This window comes from Schistocerca cancellata, chromosome 1 (genome assembly GCF_023864275.1).
Source record: "Schistocerca cancellata isolate TAMUIC-IGC-003103 chromosome 1, iqSchCanc2.1, whole genome shotgun sequence".
NCBI lineage: Eukaryota > Metazoa > Arthropoda > Insecta > Orthoptera > Acrididae > Schistocerca > Schistocerca cancellata.
In genome coordinates this window covers 870094589-870120535 of record NC_064626.1, presented here as the reverse complement: position 1 = coordinate 870120535, position 25947 = coordinate 870094589, and the positions used below count along the sequence as shown (strand labels likewise).

General features: G+C 38.2%; 1 protein-coding gene and 1 long non-coding RNA gene across 3 annotated transcripts in view; one reads left to right on the top strand and one right to left on the bottom strand.

Moving 5' to 3' along the window:
- LOC126189918 (52 kDa repressor of the inhibitor of the protein kinase-like) overlaps window positions 1–25947 on the top strand; it is an 80464-nt gene that overhangs the window by 11525 nt on the left and 42992 nt on the right. The window contains exon 3 of one of the 2 annotated variants that reach the window (XR_007538254.1): window positions 4842–4946. The exons of the other annotated variant lie outside the window; for it this stretch is intronic. The gene's annotated coding sequence lies outside the window, so the exon portion shown is untranslated. Of the gene's footprint in view, window positions 1–4841; window positions 4947–25947 lie in introns of those variants that run through there. 2 annotated transcript variants of the gene reach the window in all.
- Window positions 1396–4157, bottom strand: LOC126189944 (uncharacterized). Its single transcript, XR_007538258.1, has 3 exons — window positions 3912–4157; window positions 3559–3667; window positions 1396–2178 (listed from the first exon to the last, which is right to left on the bottom strand). It is a non-coding gene; the product is annotated as an uncharacterized LOC126189944 (long non-coding RNA).

The window sequence follows — 25947 nt, the reverse complement described above, 5'->3', positions numbered from 1 at the left end:
TAAGTTGTTAAATGGTGGAACTTATAATCAGCTAATCTGATCATGTATTGCATTCACTTTGCAACTGGACAGCTGAAGATAGTGATGCTGTGGACTTACTGACAGTCATTATGTAGGTGCGTGTTGAAGGCATTAAGCATTCTAATAGCATCTTCGAATTATATACATTTACTAACGTGGCTTGACATAAATAAACCATCGCAATTTCAAAAAATAGAAATTTCTTCTACTCTGCCATCAAGAAGGTGAACCTACAGGAAGCAATTGAAGGTAAACATTAACAAAGGACAACCAAACATTGCTTAAGCTGTACACTATGTTAACAAGAAACGATCACAATACTGCTGAATGCTAGTTCTATTTATGCCAGTTAAACATGTTCTTGTGAATTTGAAAGAAAGCTGCTGCTACTTCAGTTATATTAGGTAGCTTATAAGAAACTTAATATTTACTTCATTAATCAAGTATTTTTTCGAAGAAAACAGTAAGCTAAATATGTAATTACATAAGACAGTTTACAACACACTACCTGCCATCCATCTAAAGAAGGAATCAAATCCTTGCACTAAGATAATCAGTGGAGGGAGTCACTAATGAGATATGTTTTCAATTTTCCTTTGAATTTACTGAGATATCTAATTACTTGTTGTATGTTAGATGGGAGCTTCTTAGATATCTTCATACCAAAGTACATAACTTTGTTAAATCCTAGTTAAGGATGCAAAGTTCACACGAAAGTTATATTTCTGTCTTGTATTGATAGTGCAGATCAAATTTCAGCTTGAACTGATTTTTTCACAACCACATTATGCCTTGATTAAAATAACTCTGTGATTGTGGCAGTGGTTAAGAGTCAGCCAACAGCCATTCTTTCTTGACACCTATGTGCCTGCTATAATGACTGATTTTTTAGGCACCACAGCTTTCTCAGCTACAGTACAATGCACAGGAAGGCGAGAGCTAACTGTTGCCCTATCCACTATCCCCACTAATTTACTTCCCACCACTGCTGACAATGACAACAATAAAAGTAATCTGAATGTATGTTTTGCTTTATTTCCATTGCATGTGCAACTCTTGCTCATTCTAAGTATGCGGAATGATGTATGTAATGAACAACCCTGCGCCACCAATGCTGTCTGTTAACCAAGAGGTTATTTTAATCAAAATTTAGAAGAAAACATAATAATTGTTTATCACTAACTTTGCCAAAGGATCACAAAAGCATTCAACAATAGCCACAAAAGTTTTTTTATTACTGTCCCACTAATATAATCTGAGCTTCTATAAAAGAAAAAAAAAAAAAAAAAAAAAAAAAAATTAAAACTTTCCATAAATTACCATCAGCCACCTTTTGTATTATTTTTCAATCTTTATTTACCAAGACCAGTTTTGAATCACTATCATCAGATGGTACATATTTATTGCATGTTTGCAGCTTTGTTGGAGTTGTGCAGCTGTGGCCAGGTGTGAACTGAACATATTTCTAACCACATTCAGTGCATATATGTTTCATTCTCTTGCCATAACTACACAAGAATGCTGCAAATATGCAATAAATATGTAACATCTGATGATAAATCGCTTGTTAATTTAAAACCAGTCATGGTAACAAGAAACTGAAGAATAAAATCAAAGGCAGCTGGCTGCTGTAAACCTCTACAAAAATTTAAATCTGAACTGAAATTGCTTCTTCTGGCAACTTCTGCTCTAAAGATGGATACTTAACAAAAACCATGTGGTATAAAAGGACTACAATGATTGCTTGTGCTACTTAAAAGTAGATGTAAACATTCTGTAACAGTAACATGAGCAGTGACAGACCAATATGTTCATTATCATTACTTTTCAGCCAATAAGCTAGCTGGTAATCTGTTAATAGCCAGTATGTAGCAATAAACAAAGACACAGAGCGTAAATCCAAAGTAATCAACATCATTTTGATAGAAACAGGCCAATGGTCCTTGGAACACAGCATTATTTGTAACTAATCAAAACACACACAAACAATATCCGAAGAACAAGATCAGTTTATATAAAGTGATCTACTTCTCAATTATAAAAGATAGATTGGTGTAAAGTCAAGACTCCACCTGCCTGTTTTGACCAGTAATGTCATCAACATGGTGTACACTATTTCACGTACAATATGGTGGCCCACAACATCACTCATCAGACCTGCGAACAAACATAAATAGCATGTCAAGTATTTAACTCCAGCAATAGAATGAAACTAACAGGACAACCAAATGAAGAGGACAAACTAAATAAACGACATTAAGAATAATGATATCAATGCAAAACAAGTATTCATCCAAAAATCAAGCACACAAAATCCTCAAAATTTAACAAAAATGAAAACTATTGATGTTGTAAATCACACATGGCCTATATATCTCTAACGTAGACCTCAATACCAGTAACCCATACAGAACCAAAAACTCAACACAATTTTCACTTGACTTACATAGCTCCAACAAAGCCCTCAATACCACGAACCAACCACTCTAAAACATGGTGTTGCAAATTTCACCTCACCCACATGACTTAAACAAAGCCCTAGATACACTTTCACTTACTCTACCTAAACCAAAGTTCTCAGTACAACAAACCAAAACATGTTCACATGACTACAGAAATGTATCCTAAACAATGATGGTACACCAGTACCCATGATACCTAGCAATAACATTCCAACAATTACTGAAGACTAACAAGGAAATCCCGAAATTTCATGAAAACCTTCACCACCACCACCAATTTCAGTATACACAAACAACTTCGCCCATTGCAACAAGCTACTCATACATGTCTGTATCTTCTTCACCACAGAAGGGGGAAAAAAAAAAAAAAAAAAAATTAAATCTCCGACCACAAGAAACACACGGCACTAATATTTCCAAACATAAACATGAATCCATCAGCTCAAATATGCAAATTCATAGTAACTCACCAGAAAGCCTGCACAAATTCTTTCAGTACCAACATGAAACATTCAATTAATGTCAAACTACTCACTAACAAACATACAGCACAACAGAGAGCCACCAAATACTACAACACAATCTACAAACACACACACACACACACAAAGACTCAAAACCTCAAGGCTCACCATGACATCACAGGTCAAAGCAGATGGGTGTAGCATCATCAGCACCTGACCTTGTGCGAATAACCTCAAGTTAGCCTCAGGTAGGAAACAGTGATGAGGTAATGACTGCCAATTGGCAAGAAAACAGGACTAAATTATCAAGAATGAAACTTAATTACAGTTGGAACATTAGGTCAAAGTTAGCATCTTTTTGGTACAACCCAAAAAGGGCAGCACTGCCTGCTTTGCACTTAGGATATCTTTCTCACTGTACTGGCCCACAAACAGAATACTCTATCCTACAGCATTTTCTTTCCAAGCAGCGCAACTAAGATTTAAAAATTGACCATTCCAACACTTACATCCTAAACCATTTACTCCCTAATGGTCCTTATGAATAATAATGAAGAGTGAATTTACTAGACACTGATTTGATTTAAGAATTCATTCATATGAACCCTTACCTGCTATTTCAGCATCTTATTTTGCAAATGCGAATTTCCCACGGTACCTCCTGTTTCGCTGATTGCTCTTCCTGTTTTTAGCGAGTTTCATCGCTATATACTTCAGTGACTAAAAATAAAGTCCAACAACTCCATTAATTAACATCTCAACATGTTTAAACGAGAGTTACTTTTGAAGAAGCCTTCCAACAACCACTACAACAGTACTACGTTGCATACAATACAGCTATGGAGCTAAATCTGCCGTTTATAACGTTCATGAGTACAACACTACACGTGCAGCTTGAGTACATACGCCACAGTACTAAATAAATCATATACATTTATATTCTATGGGAAAATACGATACTCACGACAATCATTTTAACCGATCAGCTTGTTTGCCTCCCAGAATGCGAATGTATATTACGTTTCCTGTTTTCTCTCCTACAATTTTGCGTTCCGTTTTTTGTCTCTTACACTTCACAATACCACAAAGCCTATTACTGAGTTACTACAAAACTTCCATGCGGCATCACCTCCTGGGCGAAAACAATAACAAACGTCAAACACAGATCTTTCTGCCCGCCAAAAATTTCGTCTTCGAAGATAATACTCTCAGTGCCTGCAACTGGAGAGAAGCGTCTCGCGGGCCCCGAGGAATCATGACGTCATATCATGGCATGACGTCGTCTCTCATGCAAGCCAATATCGCTGGTAGTTTTCGAAACGCGGATATTCTTTGAACATGACATGCTAATGCCTTGTGGGTGTGTGTGTATAATGGCGGGTTTTGGGATTTGTGTGCGTTAATGCTTTTCAATCACGGAAAAAAATTGATAATACTTGCTGCAAAAGCAGATGTTTGCAGAGGAGAATGGATAGTTTATGTTCCAGGTAATGTACGGTAAGTAACTTCCGTTAGTAATCTTATAATGTTCAAGAAAAGTAAAGTGTATAGTAAATCTACAGAAATTTAATTCTTTGTGCCTATAGTATTCTGATGCATTACGTTACCCAGTAAAGTTTCTTTCAGTGCAGCTATGTGGATTATTTGTAGTAATGGAGTATTCTCATAACAAATGGCTTCGGTATTTAAGTTGCAATCATCGTAACTTTTTCCGGATCAAAAATTGTGTAGTAACTGTATTCTAACGTCAGTAACGTGCACATTTGAAAACTTTTGAATGTTCAAAATTACATCATTCATCATAGTATTTTTTTGCAGTTAAATAGGTATGAATTGCAGTGACTGAATCCAGATTTGTGAGTGATGTAATCTGTTTTTGTAATGGATGTTTCAGTTTCTGAAGTGAAAATCCAAAGAAGAGAAGACAGCGAGAAGTAGCTTTTTGTCCTTTTCATGGTTTATAGGCCTACTGGGGAAACTCGCCATGTAAAAAAACGAGTAACGCATCAAGCTTGATACCTCTATGGTGATGTGGAAATCCGAGCGTTGTTAATAAAGAAATTAATTCTGTGTGTGTGTGTGTGTGTGTGTGTCTTTCTTTTGATTCCTTTATCATGTTGCTTATAGTAGACCAAATTTAATTAAATACCCAGGTGATAATTTCAACATAAATTGGACTATATGCATAGCTGTTTCTTACTTTACTACTTCTCAGAGGCAAAGTATGAATATTTACCATCATCTGGCATGTACATTCACTAGTCATTTATGGCAAAAGAAATCACTGACTGAAAGCATAATTTGCTTGGTACACATAATTGGAAATGGCCTTTTTAGTTATAATTTACGTTTTTAGATTATAGTACTACCTGAGAGATTATCTTCTGCATTTCTTGACGCTGACATGATTAGTAATGGATGTATCACCACCAGGTCAGGCATACAGCAATAAGTGTCCTGCTCTGCTGTGTGCAGCATGGTAGTCAATGTGTTAAGCAGGCGTTAGGAACTTTGAGTGTGAAGTACAGGGTGGCGCAGATGGATCGGGTGGTTTTGAAGTGGACTGTACGTCTGGAGGGGGGGAGCCAGGTGTTCGGCGACCTCGTCCTGTGGTGGGGGGGGACGGGAAGTTTCAGTTGCAGGCTGGCAGTCAGTCGCGATGGCTACGTGGTCCGTTGAGCATCGTGTTTTCGCAGTGGAAGAGTTCATACGCAATAACGAGTCAATTGTTGCTGTGACGCGTGCCTTTCGCCGGCGTTTCAACATCCCACCTCGCAGTAGTGTTCCTAAGCGAGATACGATATTGAGTTGGGTGCATAATTTCCGCACTACTGGTTCATGTGCTCCAAAATGGACGCCTAGACCGCCAACAATAACAACGCCTGAGAACGTGAAGCGTGTGAGACGCGATGTCACTGCGAGCCCACGTCGATCAACGAGACGTCGTGCTCAAGCTCTTGGAATGTCACGTCGGAGCCTTCAAAGGATTCTTAACGAAGAACTGAAATTCCACCCCTATAAAATCCTGTTGGTACAGAAGATTCTCCCAACAGACCATCTTCAAAGGCTTCAGTTTAGCCAACAGATGTTGGAGTTATTGGAAGATGTAAACCTGATTATCATGATGTCTGACGAGGCTCACTTTCACATTAACGGATACGTAAACAAGCAAAATTGCCGTTACTGGGCCGACACTAACCCAAGAGATCTACACCAACGGCCTCTCCATAGTGACAAAGTGACGGTTTGGTGTGGGGTTTCTAAGGTAGGGATAATTGGTCCTTACTTTTTTGAAAATGAAAGGGAGCAGGCGGTTACTGTTAATTCGCAGCGTTATGTGAACATGATTGAAGATTTTCTTCTCCCACTACTTGAAGAGAACAATTACGACATGGGCAATATGTGGTTCCAACAAGACGGGGCAACTGCACATACCGCTAGGATATCAATGCAAGCTGTACGCGCTCTGTTCCCTGGCTGTTTGATTTCCCGTAATGGAGATGTCCATTGGCCCCCCTCGCTCACCGGACCTCACGGTATGTGACTTTTTCTTATGGGGCTATTTAAAAGCAAGGGTCTACATGAACAAACCCCGGACCATTCAGGAGTTGAAGGCAGCAATTCACACCGAAATCACATCAATTCCTGGTGATGTGCTTGAGCGGGCAATGCGGAACGTTAAGGACCGACTCCAAGAATGCGTCGCTCGAGAAGGAGGGCATTTGATGGATGTAATTTTTAAAAACTAACATTACTATTTTTTTGTTAATAAACTTCCATTGTAACTACAAGTTTTGCACTTTATTTCAATCCAATACCTTTACAATTGACAGTTTGACAAGTATTTTAAAACCACCCGATCCATCTGCGCCACCCTGTATATGCATCTGTACATTCGTGGCTAAAAAGAACAGCTAGAATGCTAATTACTGTTTCAGGAATTATCCTTTACACAGTTAAATATGTATCTAAAAATTAATTCATGAATAACTGTAGTCATTTAATCATTTGGTTTTGTAAGACATTTAAATAAAAATACTGCAGACCCAAAAATAGTCTGGAAATGGCAAGGAATATCAAATATAAATAAATATTTTTCCTCAGTAAGATTAAAGTGTAAAATTGCTGATGCCTGGTTGTTACCATATCACTACTGTGACCACCGGCACCTTCGTGCCAGCCAACGGGTTAATACACAAAATAGGGCAGTGCAAGACTTGGTCCATAATTCTCATTGGTTGAAGCAACTAAAATCAAATTTCTGAGGTGTGCTGGAACTGTGTTATTGGTATACTCCCCAGCATGATTTAAAATTTTTGCATTGAAATGGCACTGACAGTGTGTAATATATTTTTCAACTGAGAATAGATACTAAAAAATTTATGTGGGAATATATTTCAAGAAACCCTTTCATACCAAACCTGACAATTATATTGACACACAAGTAAACCCACCTGAATGGCACACTGGGTTACACAAACATTAGCTGTAGGTGTAGAATAGGTAATTTACACAGAAAACTTTTCATACAAATTTTGTTGTAAAGCACACTAAGGGTAAAGGAAAGGTGCGATGCCTAGATGAGATAAACTTGGACACGCAAGAACTGGTTTTGCTCAGATATATGGAAAATTAACTGTAGTATTATATGACATACAACACATCTGAGGTGCAAATTTGTGGAGAGGAGAGATTGCATTGAACCTGTTGTGTATGGTGCACAATTTGTTGCAGTGCTGGGATGATGTCATCCAGATTTCAAAATTAGTGGTCTAGTAATGAAACTCTCAGCAGTTTTAATATTTAAAAATAAACATGCCTGAAAAAGGAAGCTGAATTAGGACTTTCAATTAAATTGCAAAATGTTCTTGTTTTGCACATTCACTGCAGATGACACTTAAAAGCACGGTGTTAGTAGCTCTTATTGACCTTTGTGTCAGTCACAGTGAACATGTTGAAGGTTTTAAAGTAACAAAGTAGTTGTTGACATTCAGGTATTAATGGATGACAGCAGCAAACAGCAATGAAATAATGTGAAGTACTTAAACCAGCAATTAAACAAGTCTTCATAGCTTTGAACACCATCAAAAAATGTTTGGTTCAAATGGCTCTGAGCACTATGGGATTTAACTTCTGAGGTCATCAGTCCCCTAGAACTTAGAACTACGTAAACCTAACTAACCTAAGGACATTACACACATCCATGCCCAAGGCGGGATTGGAACCTGCGACTGTAGTGGTCGCGTGGTTCCAGACTGTAGCGCCTAAAACTGCTCGGACACCCCGATCGGCAAACACAGTCATTTCAAACTTGTTATTCATTGCATATTTGTATGCTATAACTAATACAGCAACCTTTTATTTTCTCATCTTTGATCTGGGACCCATGTCACATCTTACTTGTTTTCCTAGAGCAACTCTAGGTTTACAAGATCCACATTTCAGAATTCTGGTAATTGCTAGTCCTACCTCATGCTGAAAGTGTGGGTTGATAGCTGTCTCTTCAGATGATCTCATCAACTGCCATTTCAGAAACTTGAAGCAAAAATGTGATTATTCAATTTTCTGTCAGTGATGAATATATCACTAATGATAGGTGTATTCATGATGGTATAGAACAGTGCAGGGACATCTTCTGGAACATCTGCTGGGTAGACTAAACTGTGCACTTCACATCCAGTGCATCAATTTCTTCATAAGTAGTATCATAGTACACTACTATCTCAGACTTGATTGTTGTGATGCTCAACAGCATTATGCCTTGAAGACACTAAAGTAACAGCATTCTTAAGTTTTTGAATGAAGGATATAAGAAGTAATATATCCAAAAACAATTAAGTTTTACATTTTGCTATCAGGAACTCTTTTGGAATCTTTCCTTTTGTTATTATTTTGTACATGTGTGGCCTTTTTGTTTCCTCTTCCCAGCTTGACAAGCACATCTGATTTGCTTAATGGGGATATTTATGGTAACAAAAATAAATAAATTAATATGTGGATACGATGCAACCTGCAAACCAAGATCATCCTCCAAAACTTTACGTGCCTAGGAAATAAGCACAATGATTTGGACATAATAGCATGTTTTAATAAACCAGTTTATTCAGTTATTACTGAGCACTGGATACCAAAAAAGAATCTTATTATGCACCCATTAACAAAGAATTTCTGCTCATCTTTCAGTAGGGATATCAAACCTTATGGTGATGTTGCAAAAAGTGGCAATAATTGGTGCTCAAAGATGTAATTCCTACGTGTTGAAGGTGTTACTCAAATTTCTGGAATAAGCTATAGATGGGAAAGGAAACATAATTTTAGATATAGACAGACCTCCATCTGAAATTACAGATTTGTTTTAGCTAATTTCTATGAGTTGCTTGTAGAGAGAGATAGTAAATACTCTGGGAAAACAGCTGTGTAATTATGCTGGTAATTGTTCACAGTTTAATAAAACATTATCTAACACAAATCAGTTTTCACTCATAAGGATGGTGAGTGGCACACACATTACTGATAGGTAATACATGATACCCAGGACTTTGTACTGGGATACTTTCTTTTGTTGATTTGTGTAAATGACAAAATACTGCTCCTCAAATTCAAGGATACTTCTGTATGCTGATGCTACACCCATTGCATGCAAGTGTAAAGATCATGATCAACTACAAAAACTATGAAACTGTATTACAAATGAAATAACTCAGTATTTCTATGAAAATCATCTCATTGTCAGCACAAGATAGCAGCAGTAACGGATTTTCACCCCACAAGACAGATTTTGAAATTCAGTTGTGCACTGGAACTGATATTGTCATCAAAGAAAACTACTGCTTGTTTACAGTTAAACTTTCTATATTTAACATGTTATAACATGGAAACTACTTACCATACAAGAACATAACTTGGTAGCATTAATGTCAAGGACATGGGGAAGAGAAATAATGCAGAATCAATTCAATTGAAACACTTGTAATGTGCTGCTACAGTACACCATACCATTACATACCAGTACCATTACTGGTGACAGTGATGGAGGCTGTTATGAAAAGCTTGCAATATTATTCAAATCTGATATGGCAAGTTAACAGAACTTTTGATCCATGTGAGTAAAATTATTGTGTAAAATCGATAGTGCAGCTTCTTACAGAAGTCTCTTCAGGGCCTTTGGAGTCTTTCACTTACATTTCAACATATTTACTCCCTAATAGTATTTGTTGTTCATAATAGGGGTAATTTTACTCTGTTCAGTGAAATGAACTTGCAAAATACTGGAAGTGAAAACAATGTCCATATAGACTATACATCCCTGCCTACGATTCAGAATGGAATTTCACATTCTCATCGAAAGTCTTTAACAGGTTGCTGCTAGACATCAGGCAGAAAACTGAAAATCCTAAGATATTAAAAAAATACAAAGTAAAAAAATTATTTTATTAGCCTCTCTTTCTATAATTATAATTAAACGTAATGTTTCGACTCAAGGATGCATATGCTAGTTAACACTAAGGCTCAAATTAACAGGGTTTTAATGTTACCATTATATGTAGAGCTGCCAGTACTCATTGTAAAATTCTGAAATGCTTTGTATGAAGTATGAGAGAAAAACAGCACTTGAATAAAAAAAATCATTTCTAGCTTTCAGGGTCATTACTTCCTTCCTCTGGGAAGATGAATACGTTTTGTGACTGGAAATGAGGGGAAGATCACTTAGACCACCCGTATAGAACACTTATGTGACACATTCATGAGTACTGCTCCAAAGTTTGAGATCCAGGTCAGATTTAAGCAACTCAGAGGCTGGATCCTAGATAGGTTACCAGTAGTTTCAAACTATGTGCGAGTATTATTTTGTATAACACTATTGAGAAAATTTAGAAGGCATGAGAAATCAGGGCTTGGATGATAGACAGCCTTTCTTCCCTCTCTCTATTTGCGAGTGGAACGGTACCATTTGGTTGCTTGTGTAGTATGTATGTACATAAAAATACGGAAGAAAATTGTGACTGCCTACTACATTAAGAAGTAATAGTTAAACTAACCTAAAGCTTCGAGATTTAGTTCAAATGTTTTGTCCCACTGACACACACTGACAATCAGTGCATCTATAGCAGTCTTACAATTTGGAGATGTCAGTATTGCTTCGATCTATTAATATTCCCTCATTGAGCTCTTTTTATCTTAAGATCACATAAACTGGATTTTTGAGAAACTACATACAGGAAGATGTGATTGGCATATAGCTGTTTGTTTACAGAAAAACAACGATCAAAATTTAAGCATATCGGTAACACACACAGGGCAAGAGCACATATCTGGGCAAGCGCACTATACTGGATTTCGCCCCCTTTTCCCTAGAAACCTTGACTGGAGTAATAACTTTATTTGTAGCATAGTCCGAGGTCTACATTAGGTTGAAACGCGATAATTTCGTTGACAGTTGTGGAACACAGCAAATGAGAAATAAAGGTTGTGGTAGCAGACAGACGTGTGTCTTTGCCTAATATGTGTTTGCGGCGTATTTAAATGCACTTTCCCACATTTAACGCATTTCTCATAATAAAAAAATAAAACTACTAGGTCAGCCCCAAAAAACATATATTAGAAAATGAACAAGCATCCGACGTGTTTTGATGCATATTACTTACAGGTATCGTACACAAACTGGAAAAATGCAATGGGCGTTCCACTACGCATCCTTTACCATATTTGATTCGTTTTTCCGCATTTGCTACTGCTGGTATGGGTTCAAAGACAAATTCGTGCTGCAAACGTCTCAGTGGTAGTTAGCCTACATTAGTAAGATGCAGTTGATGCGTTAAAAATATTTAGACACATTGTCCACAATGCGTAATATGTGTTATGCTATAAATCACTCTGCCTTTCGATCAGTAATTTGTAATCAGTTGGCTACAATCAATCACGTACGACTCTAATATGTAACTTTGACTACGCTGCGGATTTATCATGTCACCATAATCCAGATTATTCGCATTTAAACCTTCTTTCTACATTTTATTCTGTTAACGGAAGTTTCATTCAAACAATCTGGATTGATTTGACATTCCAAAGCAACAGCTGAACGTGCGTCTCGCGGGCCCCGAGGAATCGCTTCATGACGTCATCAAAAAGGCTGAAAGCGTGACAGCATTGCCTGGTGACTAGACCTGTAAACAACTCTGTTGACGTATGTGACATCACACGTTGGCTACAGTGTTTATACAGACTTGCCTTCAGCTGTTGTTTTGGAATGTCAAAGTAGGAGCAGTATTTTGTCATTTACACAAATCAACAAAAGAAAGTATCCCAGTACAAAGTCCTGGGTACCCTGTATTACCTATCAGTAAAGTTAGATCTGTGTGTGCCACTCACCATCCTTATGAGTGAAAACTCATTTGTGTTAGATAATGTTTTATTAAACTGTGAACAATTACCAGCCGTTTTCCCTTAGTATTTACTATCTCTCTCTACAAGCAACTGATAGAGATTAGCTAAAACAAATATGTAATTTCAGATGGAGGTCTGTCTATATCTAAAATTATGTGTCCTTTCCCATCTATAGCTTATCACAGGAAGTTGAGTAACACCTTCAACACGTAGGAATTACATGTTTGAGCACCAATTATTGCCACTTTTTGCAACATCACCATAAGGTTTGATATCCCTACTGAAAGATGAGCAGAAATTCTTTGTTAATGGGTGCATAATAAGATTCTTTTTGGTATACCAGTGCTCAGTAATAACTGAAACATCTGGTTTATTAAAACATGCTATTATGTCCAAATCATTGTGCTTATTTCCTAGGCTCGTAAAGTTTTGGAGGATGATCTTGGTTTGCAGGTTGCATCGTATCCACATATTTATTTATTTTTGTTACCATAAATATCCCCATTAAGCAAATCAGATGTGCTTGTTCATTCAAAAACTTAAGAAGGCTGTTAGTTTAGTGTCTTCAAGGCATAATGCTGTTTCATTGAGCATTGCAACAATCAAGTCTGAGTTAGTAGTGTACTATGATACTACCTATGAAGAAATTGATGCACTGGATGTGAAGTGCACAGTTTAGTCTACCCAGCAGGTGTTCCAGAAGATGTCCCTGCACTGTTCTATACCATCATAAATATACCTATCATTAGTGATATATTCATCACTGACAGAAAATTGAATAATCACATTTTTGTTTCAAGTTTCTGAAATGGCAGTTGATGAGATCATATCTGAAGAGACAGCTATCATCCCACACTTTCAGCATGAGGTAGGACTAGCAATTACCAGCATTCTGAAAAGTGGATCTTGTAAACCTAGAGTTGCTCTAGGAAAACAAGTAAGATGTGACACATGTCCCAGATCAAAGATGAGAAAATAAAAGGTTGCTGTATTAGTTATAGCATACAAATATGCAGTGAATAATAAGTTTGAAATGACTGTGTTCGCCGGCTGGGTGGCCGAGCGGTTCTAGGCGCTGCAGTCGGGAACCACGCGACCACTACAGTCGCAGGTTCCAATCCCGCCTTGGGCATGGATGTGTGTGATGTCCTTAGGTTTATGTAGTTCTAAGTTCTAGGGGACTGATGACCTCAGAAGTTAAATCCCATAGTGCTCAGAGCCATTTGAACCAACCATTTTTTGACTGTGTTGAAAGCTATGTAGACTTGTTTAATTGCTGGTTTAAGTAATTCACATTATTTCATTGCTGTTTGCTGCTGTCATCCATTAATACCTGAATGTCAACAACTACTTTGTTACTTTAAAACCTTCAACATGTTCACTGTGACTGACACAAAGGTCAATAAGAGCTACTAACACTGTGCAAAACAAGAACATTTTTGCAATTTAATTGAAAGTCCTAATTCAGCTTCCTTTTACAGGCATGTTTATTTTTAAATATTAAAACTGATGAGAGTTTCATTACTAGACCACTAATTTTGAAATCTGGATGACATCATCCCAGCACTGCAACAAAATGTGCACCACACACAACAGGTTCAATGCAATCTCTCCTCTCCACAAATTTGCACCTCAGATGTGTTGTATGTCATATATTACTACAGTTAATTTTCCATAATCTGAGCAAAACCAGTTCTTGTGTGTCCAAGTTTATCTCATTTAGACATTGCACCTTTCCCTTAACTTTAGCGTGCTTTACAATAAAATTTGTATGAAAAGTTTTCCGTGTAAATTACCTATTCTACACCTACAGCTAATGCTTGTGTAACCCAGTGTGCCATTCAGGTGGGTTTACTTGTGTGTCAATATAATTGTCAGATTCGGTATGAAAGGGTTTCTTGAAATATATTCCCACATAAATTTTTTAGTATCTATTCTCAGTTGCAAAATATATTACGCACTGTCAGTACCATTTCAATGCAAAAATTTTAAATCATGCTGGGGAATATACCAATAACACAGTTCCAGCACACCTCAGAAATTTGATTTTAGTTGCTTCAACCAATGAGAATTATGGACCAAGTCTTGCACTGCCCTATTTTGTGTATTAACCCGTTGGCTGGCATGAAGGTGCCGGTGGTCACAGCAGACTGCTCTGCTGGGGCCAGCAGTGATATGGTAGCAACCAGGTATCAGCAAATTTTACACTTTAATTTTACTGAGGAAAAATATTTACTTATATTTGATATTCCTTGCCATTTCCAGACTATTTTTGGGTCTGCAATATTTTTATTTAAATGTCTTACAAAACCAAACGATTAAATGACTACAAAGTTATTCATGAATTAATTTTTAGATACATATTTAACTGTGTAAAGGATAATTCCTGAAACAGTAATTAGCATTCTAGCTGTTCTTTTTAGCCACGACTGTACAGATGCATATACTTCCCACTCAAAGTTCCTAAATGCCTGCTTGACACATTGACTACCATGCTGCTCACAGCAGAGCAGCACACTTAATGTTGTATGCCTGACCTGGTGGAGAAACATCCATTACTAATCATATCAGGGTCAAGAAATGCAGAAGTTAATCTCTCAGGGAGTACTGTAATCCAAAAATGTAAAATTATAACTAAAAAGGCCATTTCAAATTATGTCTACCAAGCAAATTATGCTTTCAGTCAGTGATTTCTTTTGCCATAAATGACTAGTGAGTGCACATGCCTGAGGTAGGTAAATGTTCATACTTTGCCTCTGAGAAGCAGCAAAGCCATTAGAAATAGCTATGCACATAGTCCAATTTATATTGAAATTATCACCTGGGTATTTTAATTAAATTTGGTCGACTATAAGCAACATGATAAAGGAATCAAAAGAAACACACACACACACACACACACACACACACACACACACACACACACACACACACACACTGAATTAATTTCTTTATTAACAACGCTCGGATTTCCACACCACCATAGAGGTACCAAGCTTGATGCGTTACTCGTTTTTTTACATGGCGAGTTTCCCCAGTAGGCCTATAAACCATGAAACAGACAAAAAGGTACTTCTCACTGTCTTCTCTTCTTTGGATTTTCACTTCAGAAACTGAAACATCCATTACAAAAACAGATTACATCACTCGCAAATCTGGATTCAGTCACTGCAATTTATACCTATTTTACTGTAAAAAAATACTGACTATGATGAATGACGTGATTTTGAACATTCAAAAGTTTTCAAATGTGCACGTTACTGACGTTAGAATACAGTTACTACACAATTTTTGATCAGGAAAAAGTTACGATGATTGCAACTTAAATACCGAAGCCATTTGTTATGAGAATACGCCATTACCACAAATAATCGACATAGATGCATTGAAAGAAACTTTACTGGGTAACATAATGCATCAGAATACTATAGGCACAAAGAATGGAATTTCTGTAGATTTACCATACACTTTACTTTTCTTGAGCATTATAAGATTACTAACGGAAGTTATTTACCGTTCATTATCTGGAATATAAACTATCCTTTCTCCTCTGCAAACATCTGCTTTTGCAGCAAGTATTATCAATTTTTTTCCATGATTGAAAAGCTTTAACGCACACAAATAACAAAACCCGCCATTATACACACACACCCACAATGCATTAGCATGTCATGTTCAAAGAATATCCGCGTTTCGAAATCTACCAGCGATATTGGCTAGCGTGAGAGACGACGTCATGTCATGATGTGACGTCATGATTCCTCGGGGCCCGCGAGACGCTTCTAACAGCTGAAGGCAAGTTTATATAAACACTGTAGCCAACGTGTGACGTCACTTGAGTCAACAGAGTTGTTTACAGGTCTAGTCACCAGGCAGCGCTGTCACGCTTTCAGCCTTTCTGATGATGTCATGAAGCGATTCCTCGGGGTCCGCGAGACGCACGTGCAACTGGAGGAGGATGCTAAGTTCACCGGACGTCATTATGAATTATATACGCTACATCGAAAACGATAGAAACCGTATATCGACTATTCGACTTTTGTGAACTTTCGAGAGGTTGTGACAGGGTAGCGCTGTGCTCTGCGCCATTCGTTTAGATGTGTTTTGCGTTCCTTGCGTTTAAATCGTGTATTGTACTGTGTTTGTGTACTGTGCGTTGTTTTTCGTTTGCTCGTCTCTAATTATGTGTTCAGCATTCGAGAGACTAATGAGAGAAAAGCTGAAAGAGTTCAGCATCAATGACGACGGGCAATTGCGTGGTTATTGTGAATCTCAAGCACAAATTGATGTACTTCTGACCCAGCTGAAGTGCATCGGTTATTCGTACTTGGTGAGAAGAAGCACTCAGCAGCCAAAATCTTTAGATGCGTCAAGACGCTAACCTTTGGTTAAAATTACATTGAGAAATCCACTTCCCCTCGTATTTCATCTCCGGTCGACAATTTTTCTTCAACAATGCTTCATATTTTTCTTTTTAAGTTCGAAATTCAATCATTCTACACACCAGTCATTACTGGACACTAAGGTACCTGTCTCTGCGGTCCAAGTGTAAAATTGCTTGGAATTATGGTTGACGAGAGACTATCTTGGGATGGACATATAAATTACTTAGCTAACAAACTTGCACGAGTTCTCTTTCAGCTATATAAATTAAGAAAAAATGTCAGCAAGAGTATGCTCCTACAATCTAATATGTACTGACAATATTGATAATAAATAAATATTATTTTCGGCGTAAGAGTTCAATACAACAATCACACAATCTAATCTGGTCGGGACATAAGAAGACTTCATTTTTTTACGACACGTGTTGTCTGTGGTGTCTTCAAGGCCACGGTCAGGAATATTTCTATTAATATCCAGCTCTTTTATTTTGGCGAAATACATATACGCTGCCACACTGAGCTGTTATCAGAATCGCACATGTCAAAACAAAACACTAGCTGACGACAGTTTAGAATCTCGAACGTTCGTAAAAGTCGATAGCTGTGTTAATCGACTAAAGTGTATATACGCCATAATGACGTCACATCATATCCAGGTTGGGTGAACTTAGCATCCTCCTCAACTGGATGTGGTAACTTCTGTGAACTACATCACTTCCCGTGTTTCGCTGTCGCTAGAGTCTAATTTACGACGCGTCTGACGTTCACCTTACCTGCCACTTGGAGCGCTAGTATCGCTCCATCTTTCAAACGGCAACAACTTTTACAGCAGTGAGTGTCGCGACTGTTATTTTAGACTGTGATACTAGCTAGATGTTGAACATCAGCTGTCTGGTCGTACCAGCCCTGAGACCTAGATGCTCATATCTCGTTTCTTGCCAAACTGCAAACATGGCTACTAGGAAACATAAGAAAATACTTTTCGATTCAGTTCCACATCAAGGCTGATCACATGTTGACATATAGTTCAAAACAAGAAACCAGTCAGCAATTCTTTGTTACTTATAGGCCGATGAAAATTTGTTTGCCAAATTACAACATGATGGACGAAGCAAAGCACATGAATCAGTAGACACGCTGCAGTCTATTCTCAGAGACCAGACTTCTACATTGACGTTGTTATAGAGATCACTGGCGACCAACAGTACAGTTAACCAATGACAACGACGTTACCATGTACCAGTAAAAATATCTGGCGCGAAACGACTGGAAATTAATTTCTGACGTTTAGAAAACATTTGTGTGTCAGTAAATGAATCGAGAAACAAAAGAGATATTCGCCCCAAAACGGCTGGGAGTTGCAAAAGCTACAAATAGTACGAGTTTGGCAAACCATGAAACTTTGTGTGTTGCCTCCGTTCATCCCCACAGAACCATTATTCACCTTGACATTTATTATTTCATGTTTGTTAATGCTGTAAAGTGAATTCACTGAGAATTTGAAGTCTATGGCGGCGTAAACACTGTTCACCAGTGACATAAGAAGTGAATATTCATACCTACACAAAACCAAGATTCACGATTAAATTTTATACTGGCTGGTTGGTTTGTGGGATTGAAGGGACCAGACTACTAGGGCCATCGGTCCCTTTTTATACTGGTACTTCGTGTATGTAGGCCTAATTTGATATTGTATTGTGGAAGTCATTAAAAGCTTGTCTACAGAGTGGCTGCAATGTAGCATGTATTTTATTGCTATACTTGAATTTGTGCCCTGTGTGTGGCTCTGGTGAATATTTAAAAAGCTAATGATAAACAAAACATGCATTGATACTAAGATTATCATAACTGGTACTGAGATATGTGTTGTTAATGCTAGAAATTACCAGGTACTTAGGTAAGTAATAGCAGTCCATTATTTAACAAAATTCCAATCACAATACAACCATTATCTGATGTGATCTATTGATCCATATTTAAGCATTTCATAAAATTAAAGTCGTCATTTTACATAGCTACATAATAAGCCATACATTTTTAACTTGTTCAAGGAATATATATTGCTTATACTGGATACATTCAGTAGTCATTAAATATATGAGGGTTGGAACTTTAATAGCGGCAACTATTTATTTACAGCTCATACAACATAGATACGTGTTTCAAAGTTTTACTGACCTTCAAAGTAGTCATCAGCATTGTGTATAACGCGTTGCCAGCTATGTGGAAGTCGTAGGATACTCTTAGCAGTGCCAGTTGTGTTGTCAGTTCAAGTGGCGCGGTCTATTGCCCGACGAATCTGTAGCAGTTCTGAAGCGAACGCCATGAAGTGTTTCCTTCAGTTTAGAAATCGAGTTAAACACACGAGGGCTTAAGTCAGGGGAGTGCAGTAGGTGGTATAGCACTTAGCAGCCCCATCAGTCAAACAAAACAGTAACAGCTTGCACTATACATGCTTGAGCATTATCCTGCAAAATAATAGTCAGGTCCTGCAGAAAATGTATTCACTTCTGTCTCTTTGCTGTTCATTTTTGGGACACAGCATACGACCACAAGTCCTTTGGTAGGTGCCAAAGATTTTAGAGTTTTGGACTGCCACAAGGCTTAAATTCAAATCTCCATGGCAGCTGGTGATATATCTCAGACAGCAATAATTACATCCTTTGCAATATTCAAACTCGTGTTTATTCTATTCAGACTTAAAAACGTGACCCAAAGGACAAAGTTCTTCCATTTTGCCTACCTATACAATACAGTAGAATTTTTATAAGACAGTCTGTTGCATGAGCAACATGTCAGTGTGGTGTGGCTGAGGTTATACAGTTATGGCATACAGTTGAATGAAGAGAAGTGCGTGCTCAATAAACCTAAGGGGACTTTCTTTGGTCATAAAATATCGGCCATTATCGAAGAGGATTTTCATTTTGCATGACCTCCCAAAGACTTAAGATTACCATCAACTAAGATCTTTCTTAGGGATGGTGAATTTTTACAGGCACCATCTTTGTGGGTTGCTGCCATTCAATCACACCTTATTAATGCCCTATCTGATGAAAACATCATAGTCATATGGGTACTCCACTGGATGTCAGAAATGGTTGACACTTTCCAGGACCTACTGAAGAACCTCAACCAGACAGTGTTGCTTGCTCATCCTATAGTGTGCACTCCTTTGGCTGTCATAGTAGATGCCAGCCAAAGTGCTGTAGGTACAGCTCTACATAAAAAATGAATATCAATTGTCAATCATTAAGATTTTTTTCCTAAAAAAACTGCAGCAAGAATAAATATTTGGAATGTGTATGATAAAGGACTTTTTGCTATTTACGAGAGTGTGGACATTTCCACCCTCTAGAGGAGGCCCAACCAGTGACAATCTATACTGATCACAACCCTGTTGTCTCAGTTTTTCAGAAAGTGAGTGAGATATGTTCCTTACTTCAGTTCAAGCACATTGAATATGTCAGCCAATTCACCATGGTCATTCATGACATTACCAGTGCAGATAATATATTCGCTGACTACCTATCTCACATCAGCGGCCTGGTGAACTTTTCTGACTACACCGACCTTGCAAAAGCTCAAGTATCCGATCATTAACTACAACTATTACTGAACAATCCCTCACTAGGAGTACGCCTACAGCAGTGGGCAGGGGTGTTGGGGTGGGGAGTAGTACCAGGTAGCAGCGCAAAAATAGTGTGACATCTCACAACAGAGACCAAGGATGCAAATCTCAGCACCACTCTGAATGATAGTTCTTGACAAAGTACAAAAGGTGGCACACTCGGGGATCAATGTCATGGTAAAATTTCTTACTAGCCTGTTTGTTTTACCACCAATAAAGAAAGATGCATAAGCTCAGCCAAGTGCATGTCTTCAGTACTAGCGCTGCAAAGTGGGATGCCATATACACACGGAACTCGGTGAATTTCCTGTATCACCAGTGAGGTTTGGTCACATTCACACTGACCATGGCAGTCCCGTACTATCCTGTAAAGGTTACAGATACCTATTCATTGCAGTGGGTAGGTGCACACGATGGGACGAAATGGTAAAAGTTGCTGACATCTCTGCTGAAATGACTACTGAAACGTTCATTGAGAATTGGTTGGTCAATTTAAGGTGCTCCCATTTCATACCAACGGATCAGAGACGACAATTAGAGTTGATTCTGTTTCACGATTTGTCCAAAATGTGCAGCTTTCAGTGCCATTGTACCATGAGTTACCACCTGGTCAGCAATTGCGTAGTCAAGTGGTGGCATGGAATGCTGAAGGCAGCTGTTATACGTCATAGGTAGAGGTTCCTGTAACCCCAGCAGGAGCAGAGGGAGTGCTTATGTCCACAAACACTCCCTCTGCTCCTGCTATGGTTACAGGCATTGCATGAACTGACATTGGTACGTAGGCAATGGAGATGGTTTATAGCGAGCATTTAGGGATTCCAGAGGGCTTCTTCACTCTGGCACCACTATGGAACGATTAGCAGTTACCTCAATTGGTGAAACAATTTAGGGAACGTACTCCAACACCCAATGGCCCCCAGCTTCACACCATGGCTCACAACCAACTTTCGTGCATGAGGCATTAACTGATTGCACCCACTTCTACATGTTGGTCAGGGGGCCTAAGGGTAGAGTAGTGAAATGCCAAAATTAGTCACATGAATAAATTACATTCAAAATATAGATGGCTGAAGGTATTTCTAATTTTACATTTTACAGTGAACAGTTGAAATCCTTCAACCATCTTGTGTAAAGATGGACCCACAGAGATTGCACTCATGTCATGCTGTGAAATGGTTTCATGCAAAACCCTCTGTAACCTCCATACACTTGCTCTTTTCTGGTTTCGCATTGAGGAGACCATAGATTGATGTATTAGAAAATAGTAAAGGCAACAGAATATCTACTGGGAGGGTGAAGCCTGCGTGGTTATATAAGCAACTTTGGAAGAGAGCACAACTATACCCACTGATGCACAGTGTACTGCCACAGCTACACTACTTGCACCTGCTTTGCCAACAGACATACCTGTGTCAGCTACTGCAGCTACACGCCCTTCATGATTACATGTGGTGAAGTTCAAAAGATTGCTTCGTTCCCAAAGCTCCACACTTTGGTGGGGAGGACTCTGTAGGAACACAGTCTCATACACACAGACACGGTAGTCTCTGGTGTGTGAAAGTTGTTACAGTTTGACAGCTGGTGTGACACTATCGCTCAAAGCGATGAGAAAGCAGAGTGTCACATGTGTCGTAACGATAATATTTGTTTTTAATTATTTTCTACTTAATTAACGAAATAGTTGCTATATTTGTCATATCCATGTGTTACTCAATTACCTGTAAATTCAATAACATAAGCTACAACTTATTCATGAAGAACTACTTTCGAATATGTGCATATTTACAGCTGAAAGCAAGAGAATATCAACAAATATTTCATGCATGAAAAGCACATACTTCAGTAGTTGTCTGTTTTTATTATCATAGGCCCCTTTCACAAAACTTAAAATTTTCCATGGAGTCTATTGATTCGCCCATGCCTACACCTCATTCGACTTCCTAACATTCAAATATTTTTGTTAAGTGCAACTGCTTTTGTTTCAAAAACGAATGTTAAAGATCCTTGCCTTTAGTGGCTCAGGTTAAGCAACAAATGTAGGGGTGCTTTCTCCTGTATTGGGAAACAGTTTTATTGTTTTGGCAATTTATTTTTCACGTCTTCTTTAAGCTACCGTTGTGGTGACTTATTTGATTCGTTAAATAATGTAGCTATTACGTTCCATATAGTTTCCCTACGTTCCAAATTCACTGGTTTGGCTGACAGTGTTGCGAACAAGACTCTGCGTTGTTGGATAGATACACGGTGTCTTTCCACAAAAGGTCAAGTCTTCTGGTGTTTACTAGCAATTTTTTATTACAGAAAAAGGACATTGTTCAATAAATGTATGTACGTTACAAGATAATCTTAAATAAACTATCGTGTAATGTACTGTTCCTTATCTCCCAGGGTCCTTAGGAAACTGAATGCTGCAAAATCAATATAAAAGTTAGTATTCGCACTCATCCAATATTGTGCTTAGAAGTGTCGCTTGCTGGCCGCTTGGGGAGATGCTGTCACTGTGGATGACTAAAATGAGACGGAGTGTCGTGACTGTTATGTTAGACTGTGGCAGCAGTAAAACTATCGATTAATCGAGTGTGAACGGTGAAGTATTTTTTTTTGTATGTACGGACTATCTTTCTTCTGTCATTGTTTGGTTTTTTGGAATGTTCGGATTGTTTATTTTGCGTCTGATAAATACAAGGGTAATTTCCAAGAACGCTTGCAAATGATATAAGTATTTTTGGGTTGTCATGCATGACTCATCAGTTTCCAAAATCTTATTCACACCACCTACTGGACCACAATTAATAGTCACAATTATGTAACGCACTTCTGATCAGAAATCATAATAGTCACAAACAGTATTAATCAATAGTCCAGTTTCCAAAGCTGTGCTTTCCAGTATGAAATCATGGGTCTTGTGAAGCAGGGGATAGAGGGGATACAACCTATCGTCTTTTTACTATAACGTCACACATTACTTGTAGATAATGATGTCTTCACTTTCAGCCATAGACAATAAAACAGTTCTGTGTTCCGGATAAGTGCTATCATTGTACTTTAAAATAATTGAATGTGATTTTAAAAGAGATCGCTACATATTGCTCAAAATATTCTTCATGTGCATTTATTTAAATAATTCGTTGTTTGCAATTCATTTGGTACTTAATTTCATTCTTAGTGATATTGGGTTAATTTGGACTATTAGTTTCTTATTTTAGGACAATTTTTAGTATCTCATTTTCGTTTGTAGGTATGGATTTATCTGTTCCAATGAACCTGGATGATTTGAGAGAGGCTATGGGCGTAGACTTGTAGACCACGATTTGTTTTTTACAAATGTGTGGTCTCGTTGCCGAGTACGTTCGATATCGTGAGTGCGGCGAACATATGCGCCTAACAAGTGTATCTCGTCGCCGTATTCACGACTTATTCGTACGGCGCTGCAGCAAAGATCGGTTGTGGCGGTCCATTAGATGAGGGACTCGGTTCGAAAAATCCAAGCTCGCCTTGAGCGACATTATGAAAATCACATACTGTTGGTGTCTGAGATATCCTATGGGGCTGTGTGTCCATAAATGTCGTGTGAGTAAGCGTACAGTTGTGGTTTGGTACTCTTTTTGTAGGGAAGTTTGTGGGGAATACATGAAATATAGGGGGCCGTCTGGGGGGGCGGAGGGGGGGGGGCGTGTTATGGTCGAAACTGAAGAGTCGCATTTTGGCAAAAGGAAGTACAAGAGGGGGGAACCTCTGGTGGGATTATGGGTTTGGGGGGCTATAGTTTCAGATTCAGAGTGTGACGATGTAGTGTTTAAAGTAGTACCTAATCGAGGGAAGGAGTTTTGGTCAGCTTAATTCAAGATCACGTTACAGAGGGCTCCATTGTAATTTCAGATGGTTTTTCTTCATATAGGGATTTAGGGGAAAGGGGTTACCAGCATCTCATAGTCGATATTGAGTTCAGATCATTATCCACAGGTGCTTGCACAAATAGCATAGAGGGTTATTGGTCAGCTGTGAAATCTCTTGTAGGGAAGGGGAAACGCCAGATTTCCACACTTCAAAGTCACTTAGATGAACATTCATGGAGGGGTAGTATTCCCCAAATGTATTGCCCGTTTAAATGTTTTGTTGAACGTGTTGGGCAAATGTACCATCCGAAATATGTTAGCTAATTTCACATTAGGATGGGGGTGGGGTGAAAGTGTGTGTATGTGGTGTATGTGTGTCTGTGTGTGTATGTGCGTGTGCATGTGTGTATTTTCGTAATGTTTTGTTTGTTGCGTATGTGATTTTTGTTGATGTCTTTCTAGGCGAGCTTCGGTTCTTCTAAGATGTTCCCGTGTGGCAAGCTCAATTTTCCATTTTTTCTTTTACTGCATTTGACTACTTTGACGTATTTCATTGTTGTATTACACCATTACGTATGTTTTCGTGTAATCCAGTACGTAATAGAAATTTCGCAGCTGTCGTTTTTCTTTCGTTTCCCAGCACTAGTATCAGTACGCTTTTTTCGAATCTGTACTTGCAATATTAAAGGCGAAACGCCCGACGCAACTAAAATTTGTATCCTGTCCTTCAATTGACCTTTACACTGACACTAACTATTCGAAAAGAACGATATATGTAACATTGATAAGATTTACCTGTATACGTCAACTGGAGAGCAGGATACAAATGTTCTGTATAGCTATATAGCTCAACTAAAGAATGGAATGCTATTGTCACTGCTGTGATCAAAACTATAACTTTCAGTCGATACTATTAGCATCGAAGGCGAAAAAAAACTGTACCCTATAGTGGAGTACGGGATACAAATTGTATATGTGTCGTCTTATTGCCTCTTGACGTAGTTCAACTGAGGTGCAGGTTGCAAATGTAACGTACGTCCATTTCCACGTTTTCGTTAGCAGTGTACATATATATATATATATATATATATATATATATATATATATATATATATATATGTCATTAGAAGTATGGGATACAAATATTATATACGTAGCTCCTTCTGCCACTGGTAGTACTCGTATCTATGTAAGAACAGACTATTAGTGGAAGCGGAGGTGAAAGAAACAACACATGTAAAATATGTATTCCGTGCTTCAGTTGACTTCTATAGTTCAATTGAACAACAGGATATTAATGCTAACGAAAACGAAAAAATCGGCGTATTGTATCCCGTACTGCAGTTAACCAATACAGTTCGACTGAGGTTCGAGATTGTAATGGTCGCCTGGTCGTAGATATTGCTAATTGCTATAATCGCACTATTTCACTCCCATTTACGGAGCTTGTTAGCACTTGATGTTAGGTTGGCGCCATTAAAATGCATTGTAGTAATCACTGCTGCTTGCTGGATCGCTGCTGTGTCTCGATGTTGATGCTGGCTCTAAATCTGGTTGTCTAGGGTTAAAAACATGAGGTCCCGTGTTTTGTTTTATGTGCTTTTGATGATAAAGGATGAACGAAACCAACAAATATGTAAACTTCAAATATTTATTTCTCTGGTGGCCATCTTAATTCCACTGTCCACCAAAGACTATGACACAACACAACTTCCTTTACATGTTCTTTGCATTGTGTATCCACCTCAAACAATAACACACTAACAC